The sequence below is a fragment of the Mesocricetus auratus genome, unplaced genomic scaffold, assembly GCF_017639785.1.
Source record: "Mesocricetus auratus isolate SY011 unplaced genomic scaffold, BCM_Maur_2.0 Super-Scaffold_100015, whole genome shotgun sequence".
Classification (NCBI taxonomy): domain Eukaryota; kingdom Metazoa; phylum Chordata; class Mammalia; order Rodentia; family Cricetidae; genus Mesocricetus; species Mesocricetus auratus.
The window spans coordinates 7,809,891-7,825,707 of NW_024429198.1; the positions used below are offsets into that span (position 1 = coordinate 7,809,891).

Consider the following 15,817-nt stretch of genomic DNA (forward strand, 5'->3'; position numbering starts at 1 on the left):
GCCCACAAGACCAGCCCTACCCTGTCCTGCTTTTGACTCAGTTCCCAGAACAAATAGCTTCCACGTTTTGCCTGAGCTACTAGTTGGCCTCTGTCACTTGTGACCTGAAGAGTCCTGAGAGACATAGTTGTTTCCCAGAATTCCTAAAGCCCATGAAATACTTTAATGAAAAAAAAGTTTCCATAGTTGGGCAAGTTTGGGCAACAGTTAGTTATTTGTTACCCTTGAATTTATATACTGATGCCCTTTGAGAGTCCCATTAAATCTTAACATACAAAGGAGTCTGAGAAACCCTGCAACTTAAAAGTCAGTGGAATTTATATACTGATGCCCTCTGAGAGTCCCATTAAATCTTAACATACAAAGGAGTCTGAGAAACCCTGCAATTTAAAAGTCAGTGGAATTTCATTCAACGGAACAAATCCAAACTTATTTAACTGCAGCTGCCTTTCTTAAGACCTCCTCATGTTCTACACAAGTAGCTTTCCAGAGAGTATACTTTATGTAATGGATGGAACACCCAGAGAAGAAAACTGAAGAATCTTATGGACCACAAGTTGAATCCAGGTCTGTTTGACTCTAAGATGTGCTATGCTCTTTCAACAGCTACTGTCCACTAAGCACTTGAAGGCAATGTGCTGGCACACTTATTTTCATGTAGCCTTTCCACTTTATGTTGTTCCCAAACAGTGTTATTGTCACAGCTTCAAGATCCTTGAAGATATACATACACCCTGCAAAACTGAGTGAAGAATTAAAGTAATGTTTGTAGTCATTTGGAATAAGTTGTCTAAAACATAAAGAATTACAAGGAAGTGAGCTTTTATTTTCTAATAGGCAGGGCCAGCAGGAGAGAGGCATAGCTCAGGGGGTATTCACTGCCATTCAGAGTCTCAGTTAGACACCTTTGTTATTATTTGTAGAGCGGCCAGATCATTGCACAAGTCATCACCATGTTCCCTGGGCTAAATACTAATGTCTAATTATGCAAAGCTGTGTGTATTGACCTGTAGGCCAATTCTGGACAGTGGGTGCCACTCTCATGATTATGATTAATTGTAATTGATTGTTGGGCTTAAAGAAGTGTCAGAGGGGACTTTTGGCCCTAGGGGGACACTCAGGTCCCTCTGGCAGTCTTACCATCTAAATTAGACTGCGTTGTATAACAGTATTAGGCATCTGATACGGGACTTGCCAAATTTCATGGCTTCAGACTCACGGAATGTACATCCCTGTTCCAGGGAGGCTAAATATTTTTCCAAATCAGTAGATAAAACAAACTCCCTGACCTCAACTTACTTCCTGGCGCCTGGAGTCCTGAGTAGCTCATGAGGAGTGTCTGTCTGCTATCAAGTGACAGGACACATCCAGACTGGCTCCTACGCTCAGGACCATGTGGTACCTGATCCCGTCTCCATCTTTGGAGCTAAGATTTTGGCCACAACTTAAGTTCTGAGTCCAAAGGGCAACAGGCCAGAGTTTGATACCATTATACGCCATTGAATCAGGCTTGAAGGGCAACTGTGGCTTCTTAGTGTGTGAGGCAATGTGCTGCAGTGAAAGGCCACCGAGAGTCAGTCATCACAGACCCTGGCAATGACATCATACCTGAAATGGAAAGACGGCTGCAAGTCTGCCTTAAGTGAATGCTACACTTATAAAGCCAACCAAGGAGGGACTTAATCCATGAAAGGGAATACGAAGCCTCCACCCAAAGTTCTCTCCAAATAGATACCTTGACTCTCACTGATATCTACTGACCATGGTCACCTTCCAGATGACACAGGACTAGCTAAGTGTTAATAATTCAAAGGCTATTAAACGAGAGAGGGTGGTTTCCATGGGTGATCTAAAAAAATTACTAGCAAAGAGAAATGGCAGAAATTAGAAAGCTTGTAGAATGTGAGGGAGAACGGAAGTTAATTCCCTAACATGACGATGTCCCATAGTCCTTCAGGAGCTCAGAGGTGGGAGTGTTTTGTAGACATATCCTTTGGTACTGAGCTCCACAAGTCCGCATCTTGATTGACTGCAGTTTTCTTTGATGGTCTCCATCTATTGCAAAAAGTTTTACCTTGATGAGAGGTAAGAAACACACTCATCTGTGGATATAAGGGAAAATGTTTCATTGTTGGTAGAAACATTGAGGAGTGTGTCTGTCTTCCTGGACTCTTCTGTCATTATCTGTAAACAAACATAAAATGAAACTTTTCTTTTGGACATTTGTCTCATCTCCGCAAATTCTGTGGTGACTTGAACAATGTACAGTGTATGCAGCAAATCTCCAAAGAGAAGGGGACTCTGTGATCAAAAGGTGCCAGTATCTTGGCAGTTTAATGGCATTTCCTTTTCCTGGAAATATCAGCATTCTGAGAAAGTATTGAGTTCCGGTATCTGCAAACACATTGGTGGTACTTTATAACATTGCACAACTAGCCATGTCAGTTTGTAGCCTGAAATGTGTCTCAAATGCTTAACATGTTACCTGGAACACACTAGCCCCTTGGTTATCATTTGTCAACTTGAACAGCAGGTCAGAAGAAAATGGCTCGTCAACCTTGCAATGGTTAGGAATGAGAATGTGGAATTTATCCCTATATGCCAACGTGGGAGCTCTTAGCTGAGGTCACACATTGGTCACTCAATAAATGTTGGCTATTGCAACGAAATGTAACAAAACAGAAATCCAGACTGTTGCAATAGCTGGTGAACACTGCAAGTTACTTTTGCATTCAGATGAAATTGCTGATGCTTGCCTCAGTTTAACTGAAGTTTCTCAATCTGCTTTCTTTCCCCCCAGCATTCCTGGCATCATGTCAAAAAAATTTTAAAAACAATTTTAAAACAATAAGCAGTACATCTGAGTCATAACTAAGACATAATTCAGGAATTTTCTTAAACTGCTTGAACTAACAAATAAATGAATGTGATAGAATGATACAAATGGTTAAAAGTTCATTAAGATGTATAGACTTTGGACCTTACTAATTTTGGTTTGCTATGGTTTTGTTTGCAATTTCTTTATAATAAAGTTTTAACAGCTAAGAAAATAGCTAATACACTTGAATAGCAATCTCTCAGTGCTAAATTATTTAATTACCTTATTTTCTCTTTGTTTTACTTTGAGAAAGGATCTCATGTAGTTCAGGGTGGCCTCGAAGTCCTCTGTAGCTGTTAATGACCTTGAACATCTGATTCTCCTGCCTCTACATCCCCAGTGCTGGGATTGCATGCATCATGCACAACCGTGCCCTGTATGTGCAGTGCCTGGAGTCTGATCCATGCCAGAAAATCTTCATCCTAGCTCTGCATTGGTCTATGTTCATTTGAAAGTTGTCACTAACCCTCGTGAGACATGCCAGTGGACTGCATTGGATATGTAGTACATTTCATCATTTAGCAGCAATGTAGGGCTGGAGATGACACTCTGGAGGAGAGCATACCTAGCATGCTCAAAGTCCTGCATTCGAGTTCCAGTACTGTAAGAAAAAGATGGAAAACTTTAGGTGGGTGGGTTCCTGAATTCTATATGACAGCAGAATGGATGTTTATTCATTGAGATGAGTCATGTCTCTCTAATTACTTTCCCTTCAGCAGAGGTCTTTTTCCTCAGTATTTTTCTGTGCTGTGATTCTGAGGTTTTGCAATGAAAACTTGGGGAGCACCTATCCTGTGTGCTTTGGAACACACAAATGATTTTACTTTTCTGGGGAATCACTGGGGGGAATTATTGTCTCTAACTGAGGTGCCTCCATGTTGGAGGCCTCACTCTGCCATTGTTACCTAGTGAATGCACTAGGAGGCTGACTTTGAATCTTAAAATAAATTTTGACTTTTTCTGTTGTTGTTGATGTTTGGGGTTTTGTTTTTCCCTTACCACAATGTCTTTATTTAGTCTGACCACTTCTGGAAACTCAAATCCAGACTCTGACCTCCTGCAGCTAACATTCCTCCAATGGCCTGTTTTTCCATGCAAGCAAATTTCATAGAAACTGTTTGAGGTAAAACAGTCTAGTTCACAAATTTTGAACTTTGAGGGCTCATGAGCTGCCCTGGCTCTCCACTGTGGTTAGATTGGGAGAGCAGAATTATAATTTATATATAATATTAGCATCTTTAATATACTTTACAAATGGGGGTCCTGGGTGATGGCTCAACAAAGTGCCTGCCACAGAAGCATGAGGACCTGAGTTCGGATCCTCAGTGCTCACAAAAGAAAGCTAGGCAAGATCACATACACCTGTAACCCTAGCCCAAGGCAAGGACAAAGACACAGGATCCCTGAGACCCGCAAGACAGCCATTCTAGTCAATCAGTGAGAGCCAGGCTGGGTAAGACCGTTCCTCAAAACACAAGGTGGAAAGCAATAGAGGAAGACACCCAATATGAATCTGAACAGACACACACACACATTGACTACAAACACTGAAATACAGAGAGAGAGAGAGAGAGAGAGAGAGAGAGAGAGAGAGAGAGAGAGAGAGAGAGAGAGAGAGTTAAGATCTAACACCCCTGGGCCCACATTTCCAGAAAGCAATCCTCAGTTGTAGCCCAGTAGCAGCTCCAGTTAACACAGGTACAAACTCTTCAAGCACACTTGGGGCCCCACCGCTCACCTTCTTTCCCTGTCTAGCTCACAGAGCCCCACACATCTCTGGCCTCTTCTATACCAATACATAAGCTAGGTGATCCAGAGAGCACAATAATACCATGACAAATTACAGAATTGCTACGTAGACCTTCACTATCTAATATAGTAGCCACAAGCCACATGAATGTGATAGCTATTCTTGGTTGTCCACTTGACTATATCTGGAATTCACTGAAAACCCAAGTCACTAGGCATTATCTGCCAGGGATTTTTAGTTAACCCAGTCATTGACACAGGAAGACCCGCCTTAAGTGTGGATCATTTGTGGCCCGAAGACCCACCCTAAATCTGGGCCACATCTTCTCGTGGCAGCCTATATTCAGCACTAGGAAGAAAGAAGCTTTTGTTCTTTGCTTGCAGCCCTCAATCTCAAGCAGAGCCCACTTCTTCAGGGTTCCGGCATATACTCAAGACCTGCCGAGACATCTGGACAAGCAGACTGAAGAACTAACCACAGGGTTCTTGGACTTTCCTGTCGGAAGACAGCCACTGTTGGACAACTGGGCCACAGCATGTAAGTGACTCTAGTAAATCTCCTTTAAGTGTGTGTGTGTGAGTGTGTGTGTGTACATATATATCATATATTCTATTAGTCTATTCCTCTTGAAAACTCTAATACATGTGGCAACTGAGCAATTAAGTGACTAAACTACAAAATGGGATTTTCCAACACATTTTTACTTAATTTTACTTAATGGTTAAATTAAAATCTTAAATTGAAAACAACAGCATGGTATTCTACTTTATAATTCTGCCTGAAACCAAGTGAGATTATAAAATTGAAATATCTTGTTGACCACAAGCAAATACTGGCCCTCTGTTGTTTGGGATCAGGATAGGTGTCTTGATTTGGACACTTTTTGAGTGGCTCTTCCAAGGCACAGAAACCTCCTTTCTTACTGCATGATGAGACCAGGCTGAACAATTCAAAACCTATGTTTTCTCTTTCGCTCACAATAACCAGTGACAATTATTAGGAAGTCATTCACACATTAACATTTCAGAGAAGACAAAAATCAACAAGTCTTTAGACCTCTTCTCTAGGGCTTACCATCTTGTTTTCAAATCACTTAAGATTATTATGGGATATTTGTGTGAAGATATATTGCTTCTGACTGGTGTAATAAAAAGATGAATAGCCAATAGCTAGGTAGGCAAGTTCAGGCAGACTTCCTGGCAAAGAAAGAACTCTAGTAGTTAAAAAAGATGGAGTCACCAGCCAGACACAGAGGGAGCAGGGTGGACCGCATGGAGATGAGGTAACAAACCTTGTAGAAGAATGTATATTTTAAAATGTGGGTTAATTTAAGTTATAGAAACTAGTTAGGAACAAGCCTAAGCTAAGGCTGAGCTTTCATAATTAATAATAAGTCTCCATGTTGTGGTTCAAAAAAAAAAAAGATCCAACTGCATAAGACTGAGAGAAAGCACAGAAAGTTCTAGGACATTTGCTCTCACTTTGACAGGGAAAGTATAAGTAAGTGCTCCTTGGGCCAGCCTAGAAAACAGAGGATGTCTTTAGAGAAAAGGACAAAGATCATCTCTATGGAGGAGAGACGGATTGACTTTGGGGAATTTCTTGAAAGAACACAGGTTCTAATTAGGACATCATGAAAGTCAAGGACCTTCCAGAAGCTCGTAATAGAGAAGGACACAGAGGTAAAGGTGTTGATCAAGGAAAAATAATCAAAGGCAGATTGCTTCAGACCCTACCCAGACAGGCTTTTGTGGTTTCCCAAACCTGGACTGTGCCCATATGTCTACCCAAGTGCTCTTTCCCACTCTTTCTTCTAAACTACAGCCAAAACCACTTCTTGAAGATTTTTCTAGGTAAATATCAAATTCCAACCCAGGGCTTGAATGTGGGTGTGGTGGTTTGAAAGAAAATGCCCCCATAGAGTGTGGCACTATTAAGAGGTATATCTTTGTCAGAGTAGGTATGACCTTGTTGAAGGAAATGTGTCACTGTGGGGATGGGCTTTCAGGACTCCTATACGCTCAAGATATGCCCAATGGCACACTTCACTTCCTATTTCCTGTGGATCAAAATGAAAAACTCTTATCTCCTTATCTGGCACCATGTCTGCCTGCATGCTGTCAAGTCCCACGATGATGATAATGGACTAAACCTCTGAAACTGTAAGACCCTAATTAAATGTTTTTCTGTATAACAGTTGCCATGGTCATGGTGTCTCTTCATGGCAATAGAAATCCTAACTAAGACAGATGTTGGTATCAGAGACACAGGTATTGCTATGATAGGCCTTATCACCTCTTTGTTTAGAGGAATTTGGACTTTGGGAGTTTGGGTTAGGAAAGCAGTGAAATGCTTTAAGCACTGCTTAATGGGTCATACTAGTAGGAGCATGGAAGACCATGGTGCTGAGAGTTGCTTGAACTGCAGGTGTCTGGCTCGAGAGGTTGCAGAGAAGAATTTTAGTGTGTTGCCTAGAGATCATTCTTGTGATATTTTGGTGAATGTGGCTCCTTTTTGCCCTTGTCCAAAAAGTTTGCCTGAGGCTAAAGTGAAGGGTTTTTGGATTAATTCTGTAAATCTTAAGTCACTCTAGTATCGATTCTGTTGTGTGGTTTTTAGTGTTAACTCTAATGGCAATTTATAATGAAAATGAGCAAACTGAACAAGTAAAAATACAAGGTATAATTTAAGGAGAAAGGGAGCACCAGGAAGTGCAATGCATTAAGTCCTGTGTTCAAAGGGAAATACAGATTAAGAAAATGGAAAAGGAGTGGTGACCTCAGGGCAAGATCACACCCAGCTAAGTTTCTAATTTGTGAAAAGGAATTAAAATTTAGAGTCTGGTGTGGTGGTGCACACCTTTAATCCCAGTATTCCAGAGGCAGAGACTGGTGAATCTCTGAGTTTGAGGCCAACCTACCTGGTCTACAGATTGAGTTCCAGGGCAGACAAGATTAAGCAGTAAAGGAAACAAAAAGCTGGTGAAGAGGTTATTGAACAAGGGGGCTATGTTCCAGACCCAGAAAGCAACATAACTTGGCAGCTTCAGCCACATGGTTCTGGATTTAGAGTCAAGGGTAGAAGAGAGGTTTGGAATATTCCTCCATGACTAAGGAAAGCCACTGAGGTCAGGCATGTACCAGGATATCCCTAAATGGAGGCCTAGAGAGGCAATTGTATGCTGTGAAGGTGAAGCCTGGATTGCCTTAGAGACCCCAAGATGTTGGAGATACCAGAGTCATGGGATACCTGCTGAGGAAAGCTGTTAACAGGGAATGGAATTAGCCCAAGAGAATCAGGTATTTTACCATCAACAAAGCTGAAGGAGTTGAGCTCTTAAGAGCATTTTGACAACAGACATGGAGATGCAGAGTGTGGAGTTTGCTCAGTTGGTTTTCGGTCTTGCTTTGGTCCAGTATTTCCTCACTGTGCTCCCTTCCCTACCTTTTGGAATGGTAATGTATATCCTATGCCACTATATGTAGGAAATATGTGATCTGCATTTTGTTTTTATTTTACAAGGGATTACAGTTAAGAGACTGGATGAATCTCATAAGAGACTTTGAACTTTAGACTATGGGAACTTTTGAAGTTGGGTTGAATGTATTTTTGCATTATAATATTGCTACATGCCTATGAGGGTCAGGGAGTGGAATGTGGTGGTTTGAAATAAAATGCCCCCCATAGGAGGTGTGGCTTTGTTGGATTAGGTATGCCCTTTTGTGGAGGATGTATAACTGTGTAGATGGACTTTGAAGTCTCCTATGTTCAAGCTACACCCAGTGACACAGTTAACTTCCTGTTGCCTAACGCTCAAAATGTAGAACTCTCCTCAGCTCATTCTCTAGCACCAGTCTGCTTGCATACCGCCATGTCCCACCATGATGATAATGAACTGAACCTCTAGAACTATAGATTCACCCCAGTTAAATGTTTTCTTTTTCCAGACCCCCTGAATGTGGGTGTCAGTGAGGAGGCCTAGGCAATCTATGGGGCTTTGGGTAGTAGATCAGTATTTGTCCCTGGCACACAAATGGACTTTGGGCACCCATCCCACAATGAGGGATGCTCTCTCAATCTGGACACTTGGAGGAGGGCCTAGGCCCTCCCCGGAATGAAATGACAGACTCTAGAGATCCCCCATGGAGGGCCTTACCCTCCCTGGAGAACAGAATGGGGATTGGGTGGGGGGCTAGGGAGGCTGGTGGGGGAAGCAGGCATGGAGGAGAGGGAGAGGGAGCTGGGACTGACATGTGAAGCAAGCGTGTTTCTAAATTTCAATATATAATAAAAAATAAATAAATGTTTTCTTTTATAAGTGTTGCCATGGTCATGGCATCTCTTCACAGCAATAGAAGCCTAACTAAGACAGTGGGGATATGGGTGATAGCATCATTCAGTGAATTGATTTGGTCAGCTGTTTGTCTTCTAGAGTTGCCAACTTGTGTTGGCTCAACTTTACAATAGTGAGAAACCAGGAATTTAATAGAAACTGTTTTTCAAGTATATGACCATTATGGTTTTTTTTTTTAGTTCAGTATTCAGTAACTTAAATGACCTAGTCAATATCGTATTATAAAATAGATTTGTCTTAGATTTTGCTCAACATTAGTCTAGTTGAAAGTGTTCTGAGCACGTTAAAGGTTCTGTAGTAGCCACTGGGCATTCGTATTGCAATGTAAATCCAAGAGTCACACCTTCCCATCTAAACCCTCTGGACGTCCCTGCAACTCAGCTATCAGGCATGTGTAGTTTCCTGAGTGTTATTATGAAAGATTTTATCCTTCCCTCAAGAGAACCCCCACTGCTTAAGTGAGAATTCATATGTAATAAGTTCACAGGTATCATCCTTGATACTTGACACTGGACATTGAAGTTCTGTTGCCAGAGGCATTTGTGGAATTTTATCCTGGGTAACAGAGTTACAGAATCTTAAAGCTAGCAGAAAGCTTCCAAGTCTAGTCCTCACAACAGTCAGGTGAACTGAACCCTTGATGAGAGATACTGTACAGGACAGCACAGTAAACAATCATCATTATCACCCACAGGTTATGGACTGTAGTTTATTTCTACAGTCTTAGAGAGTTCTCCTTAGGAAGCACTATACCCTAGTATTCTGGAACATAAAATGGGGTCCCTATTTGTCTTGATCACAGCTATTTCAGTATCTCAAGCAGAGCATGGTATATAGCGAGCCCACTAAAAATGAAGGGAGGGAGGGGACATAGCACTAGGTGGGGTGACAGCAAGTGAAGGAATGCTGAAAATGTGAACAAGGGGGGAAACGGGAGCATTTGCTTTGGTTTCTCTCATCTCTTTAGCCCAAAAGTTCTCATAGCAATCATAGCAATCTTCGTAGAGATCATTTTCATCCTTAAATCACAGTGCCTTCCCTCTGGGAAAATAAGTTGAATGATTTCACGCCAAGTGGCACACCATTGTGAAAATTTCAAGATTATGAATTTTTTAGTTGACAATTCCATTTTTAATTCTGTCTCTTAAGTAGGAAGTACTGTTGAAAGAAAGTTTAACTTAATAAAGAGCCTTTGACTCAGTGAGTTCAACATCCCAAAGAGAGTTGTTGGGAAACAGTTTGAAGCTGCCATTTCAAAGACGGCTGGCCACCACTGCCGCTCTAGTGTTAGTAATCTACACTGTGGACAGCTCTCATGAGATCAGGGTTCCTTCCTGCTGCCTGCCCTTGGTAGCATGGTGCCCATGGACTCCAATGTCACCCAATTACTAACCTGCTCCTCAGATAGAGCTCAGATTTTTCAATGTGCTCAAGTACACGCAGATCCTCGAAGTAATTGAAACAGTCATAAGAAAGCTGTGGGTGTCTTAGGCATATATCCAAAAGATGCCCATTCATACAACAAGGATGTCTGTTCCATTATGTTCATAGCAGCATTATTTGTAATAGCCAGAACTTGGAAGCAACCTAGATGTCCCTCAACCGAAGAGTGGATAGAGAAAATGTGGTATATTTGCACAATGGAGCACTATTCAGGAGAAAAAAAAAAATGGAATCCTGAGATTTGCAGGCAAATGGATGACACTAGAAGAAACCATCCTGAATGAGGTAACACAGTCACAAAAAGAGAAACATGGCATGTACTCTCTTATATATGGATTTTAGACATAGATCTGGGGAGTGCCAGCCTACAGTCCCATGGCCAGAGAGTCTGGGAAACAGAAACTTCATTTAGTGGCTGATCGAAGAAGAGGCACACTCCCATGGCTAAGCACTGAGCTGAACTCAAGAAAGCCAGTAACAGAGAGGGAGGACTGTTGACCAAAGGGATTAAGACTGGGCTGGTTTAACCCCCAGAAACAGCTGATCTGACAAAGGTTAACTCTTGAATCCCAGGCATCAAGCTGGGAATCCAGCATGGGACTGATCAAGACCCCCTGAATGTGGGTGTCAGTGAGGAGGCCTAGGTAATCTATTGAGCCTTGGGCAATAGATCAGTACCCATCCCGAGTATACACATGGACTTTGGACTCCCATCCAATAATGAGAGATGCACTCTCACCCTGAACTCTTGTGGGAGGATCTAGGCCCTGCCCTGGATGAAATGACAGACTATGGACACACCCATGGAGGGCCTCACCCTCCCTGGGGAAATGAGGGGATAATGGGGGGGGATAGGGAGGCAAGGGAGGAGGGGAAGGAAAGGGAGAGGGACCTGGAACTGACTTGTGAAGCAACCTTGTTTCTAATTTAAATTTAAACTTAAAAATAAATAATAATAATAAAGAAAAAAAAAGAAAAGAAAGCTATGGGTGAAACCAAGCAGTGGTGGCACACGCCTTTAATCACAGCACTTGGCAGGCAGATCTCTGAGTTCAAGACCAGTCTGGTCTACAAGAGCTAGTTCTAGGACAAGCTCCAAAGCTACACAGGGAAACCCTGTCTCAAAAGAACCAAAAAGAAAGAAGGAAGCAAGGAAGGAAGGAACGAAGGAAGGAATAAAGGAAGGCAATCTGGGTTCATTCCATGACTAACAATACTCTGGAATCATGCATGCTCCTATGACCAGGAAATCATTATCTAGACAGAGGAAAATGGCATCTGGGAGATCCATGAGCACTTGGAACATGTGAATTCTGTGTGCTGGACTTCCCACACTGTATTGAGTCTGATCTGTGAGAGTCCAGGCTAGACCATCCCACAGCTGACCTGCACTAGAGAAGGCCAGTGTAAAGCACAGATCGGCAGTACTCAGACTACTGGCTGTCGGCAGGGCTTCCGCCATTGTACTTGAAAACCTCATGGACTAGCTAATGGGCCATAAAAGCATCAAGAAGTTTGAGTCTGGTGCTGTGGTAAGAGGAGGACAAACAAGCCAAGCATTGTTGGCGCACGCCTTTAATCCCAGCACTCGGGAGGCAGAGGAGAGGCAGGCAGATCTCTCTGAGTTCAAGGCCAGCCTAGTCTACAGAGTGATACCAGGACAGCCTCCAAAACAATACAGAGAAACCCTGTTTCGAAAAACCAAAAACAAAAAAAAAAAAAAAAAAAAAGAGGAGGACAAACAGTAGAAGAAGAAGCAGAAGCTCCATAGTACCAGTTCAGTGTGGCCTGGAAGCACCATATTTGTCTTCCCACCATCACCACAACCAGCTGCTCCCAAGATGGTGGAGTACTCCCCTGGACCTGAGGTGAAGCCCTGGGTAGTCTGCTACCTCCAAGGTTACTGCGCATGACCTGATCTGTCACCGCTAGCACTCTTGCTGTCTTATGCTGAGACAATAAGGTGACCCTTTGGAAGGAGTTGATGGACAGGAAGTGGGTATATATAAGTGATGTCAGTAAGGGCTGGGGCTCTGTATTACAAAGAGTCAGCTGATCTAGCAGTGACATGAGGTGGGGTTTGGATCCCCATCTGTCAGTCACAGAATTACCTCTTAAGACAACTGACCTGATAAATGAGAAGGAGAACCCTCAACTCCACTGAGACTATTTTCCCAGGTTACAAATGTAGCCCGATTGACAGTGTGTCTTGATTAGCATGGCTCGGTGGGATGTGTCATGTATTGCTCAGGTGAAAGTGCTCCTGCTCTAAAGAAGCCAAAAAGGACTTCAGATCTATGATTTAAAATGTTGTGTACCTTTAGTTCATAGCTTGGGAGGCAGAGTGTTTCCTAAGTAATTAAGTAGGATGTGAGAGGGAGCTGGCCGTGCCATCTGTCACTCTGTTGATTGCCGTGGTTATTTTGGCTAGTCTGGCTGGCCAGGCTGGTGTCCCCATCCTCCTCATCACTCCCTGTGTGTTCCTCCCAAAGCCACTCTGTTGGTTTGACCTTCCCCAATAAAGAAAGGCCAAGGATACACAAGTAGTTTTCCTCCACTGTTAGCACTCCCAAATAAACTCTCAAAATGCAAAATAATTAAAGTCATTTCGCTTATTTTTAAAAAGCTGAAAGACCAGACATATGGCTCAGTCGGTAAGAGCACTTGTCAACACCTACACTGTGGAAGGAGAGAACTAACTTCTCTTGTTGTCTCGCTCTCTCATCCTCTCATCCTCTCTCTTTCTCTCACATACATACACAAACAAATACAATGAAAAATTTTAGTCAAAAAAGTCTTTGGGTCAAAAGATCTTCAATAAGCACTCATTTTATCATGTATAGGAGGTACGAATTATGCTTACTTTATAGCTTTTAAAAAATAATGCTGAATTGTTAAAACAGGACTTATGAAACTATGAGTTTTATAAACAAGATGTATCCTCTTGTTTGTCTAGTTTGTTCTTGGCTTTCCTTTTGCTTTTCCATTGAGAAATGACACAGACACTTCTTATCCTAAGTGTCTGACTGTAGCTTTGCTACCACCTTCTGGCAAAAAGAAAAAGAAAAAAAAAAAAAGAACATCCTAAGCTATTTGTGTTGTAATTTAAGAAAAGTGGCTCCAGAGAGAGAGACAACAGATTTCAAGCAGAGTCCTTTGTAGCAGTTGAGGTGAAAGACAGGATTGCTCAGTGGCTAGTGTTGCCACTTTTGTGGGTGGAGTTTCTTCAGTGCCCACCAGTCTTGGAGGAAATGGGGTGGGGCCAGTTGACCAGTCTGTTATAAACACCTTTTTAATAAAACATTTTAAATGCCATACTCTCTAGATCTCTGAGCATTTGAGGGCTGTCTGTTTAGTATACACAGTAGACAAAATTTGTCTTTAGTTACTTGCCTTAAGCACATAGGTGACTGGGTAAGACTTTATCTCTGTAACTACTTTGTATGGCTACAGATTTAGTACTGTCTGGAGAACTGGATTGAAGCTAAGAGGCTGTGGAGGGATGTTTTAATTAGAGTCCTCTAGCCTGATTGTAACTGGTTTTAACTTAGGTTAGATTTACACCTATAAAGGACAAAGAAGTAGAGAAAAATCCCCTTTTGCAATAGAAGCTTTGCCTTTGTAAACAGCTTACAGGAAGGACTGGGTGGTATAAATACTTCGTTAAGTTAAATAAATCTTTATAACTTTAAATTTAAAGATGCATAACGATTTAGAAATATTTGAGACATAGTTAAATTTAAGTTGCATAGAGTTAGCTTACATTCACATCTTAGCATAGTTGAATTTAAGTTGCATAGAGTTAGCTTATATTTATATATATATGTAATATATATGTGTATATATATATATATATATAGTTAAATTTAAATCACTTGTACAGAGACAAGCTGACACATCAAACAGGAATGGATAAGAGTCAAAAGGGAGAACCAGAATGTAATCTATGATCTGCACGTTGTAGCAAACAGACAGGTGATTTAAAGAGACAGAGTAAACTGCCTGTGAACCGAAAGCCGGTCCGCTGCAGATAGAACAGGGGCCCTGGAAAGGCACAGTACTCCATAAACAAGCCATGCTCAACAGGACCAGTGAAAGAAGACATTAGAGACAAAAATAAAAGGCAAAAGGAGTGGGCGGACCCACGGCTAGGACACGTGGTCAAGATGGCTGCTTCCATAAACACATTCCCAAGCTAGGCCACATGGCCAAGATGGTGGCTGCCGTAAGCATGTTCCCATCTGCCAGCAGGAGGCTTTTTTCTCCAAGAGTGAGGCAGAAAGCTGTGTGAAACCAACAGGACGCCAGGGTCCAAGTGGCACAACATCCAAAAAAGACTATCGTAGGTCTGAGAAACGAATGCACCAGTCAGTACAAAACCCGAAAACCTCAAACCTCATTCGTGGGGGAAAATAAAAAAAATAAAAATAAAAAGCTCTCAGAGCATCCCTAGCAGACATTGCCCCAGGCCAGCTCGCTGTGAGCTGCTAGCATCTGTATAAACAGGGTATTCCCAGGAGGAAGAAGGTTCCCGCCTTGAGGCAGGCGTAGCCATGATGGGAAGGGCAGAAGCCACTGTGGCAGGCGAGAGAGCTTGCCGGAAAGGAAAGAGGAGGAAAGAGATTGCTTAGCAGACAGTAGAAGAAAGCTTGGAAATATAGTAACTCCTATCATTTACCTGTCTGCTGGAAAGGTCCCGTAAAATGTAAGCTGCCAATCTGAAGTGTATTTCCCGTACTAAGATGGCTTAGTACGATCTCAGAACTCATCATCCTGAGATCGTAGCCAAGGGCGAGAAGGCCCGAAAAAGACACAGTAGTTGATAGGACACAGAAGTCCGAAAGGCAGCAAGAAGAAACCGCCAAAGGAAGGCTTAAAGCTGAAACACACCACTCAGCAAATGCTGTGATGGACCTCATCCGTGGGAAATGCACTGACCGGGAGAAGGGTTGTCTTACCGGGTCACAGCAAAAGGGTAGCTGGAAAGTGGGTTGTTGGTCCGAGAGCAGGATCCCTGTTGCCAGCAGGCGATGGGAGAGATTACGGGGAGATCCTTCCGGGTTTCACCGCACCAAATGTTGTTGTTTTGTTTAAGAACGGGCTAGATGGAACGTGAACCACAGAGAATACATTAACCTTAGCGTTTATTAAAGGGGGGAGAGGGAAACAAGGTAGGAGAGAGATGGGGAGAGAAGAAGGAAGGGGGAAGAGAGTGAAGGGAAAGGGGAAGGGTGAAGGATCGAACACGTGGAGGACTCACTTAAAAGGGGAAGCTTGCACACGCATACTGCTCCAGCCACTATTGAATGGGCTATTAGCCTACTTGGAAGAAGTAGATCGCTGAGGGAAAGCCTCAGGAGTATATCTCAGTCCCAATTCCTTCCTGTCTGCC

The 15,817-nt window shown here is 42.5% G+C and overlaps 1 long non-coding RNA gene across 1 annotated transcript; it reads right to left on the minus strand.

The window, feature by feature from the left end:
* Positions 1-821: 821 nt before the first annotated feature.
* On the minus strand, positions 822-15,479 carry LOC121144308. Its single transcript, XR_005881635.1, has 3 exons — positions 15,384-15,479; positions 3,101-3,479; positions 822-2,184 (listed from the first exon to the last, which is right to left on the minus strand). It is a non-coding gene; the product is annotated as an uncharacterized LOC121144308 (long non-coding RNA).
* Positions 15,480-15,817: the final 338 nt, after the last annotated feature.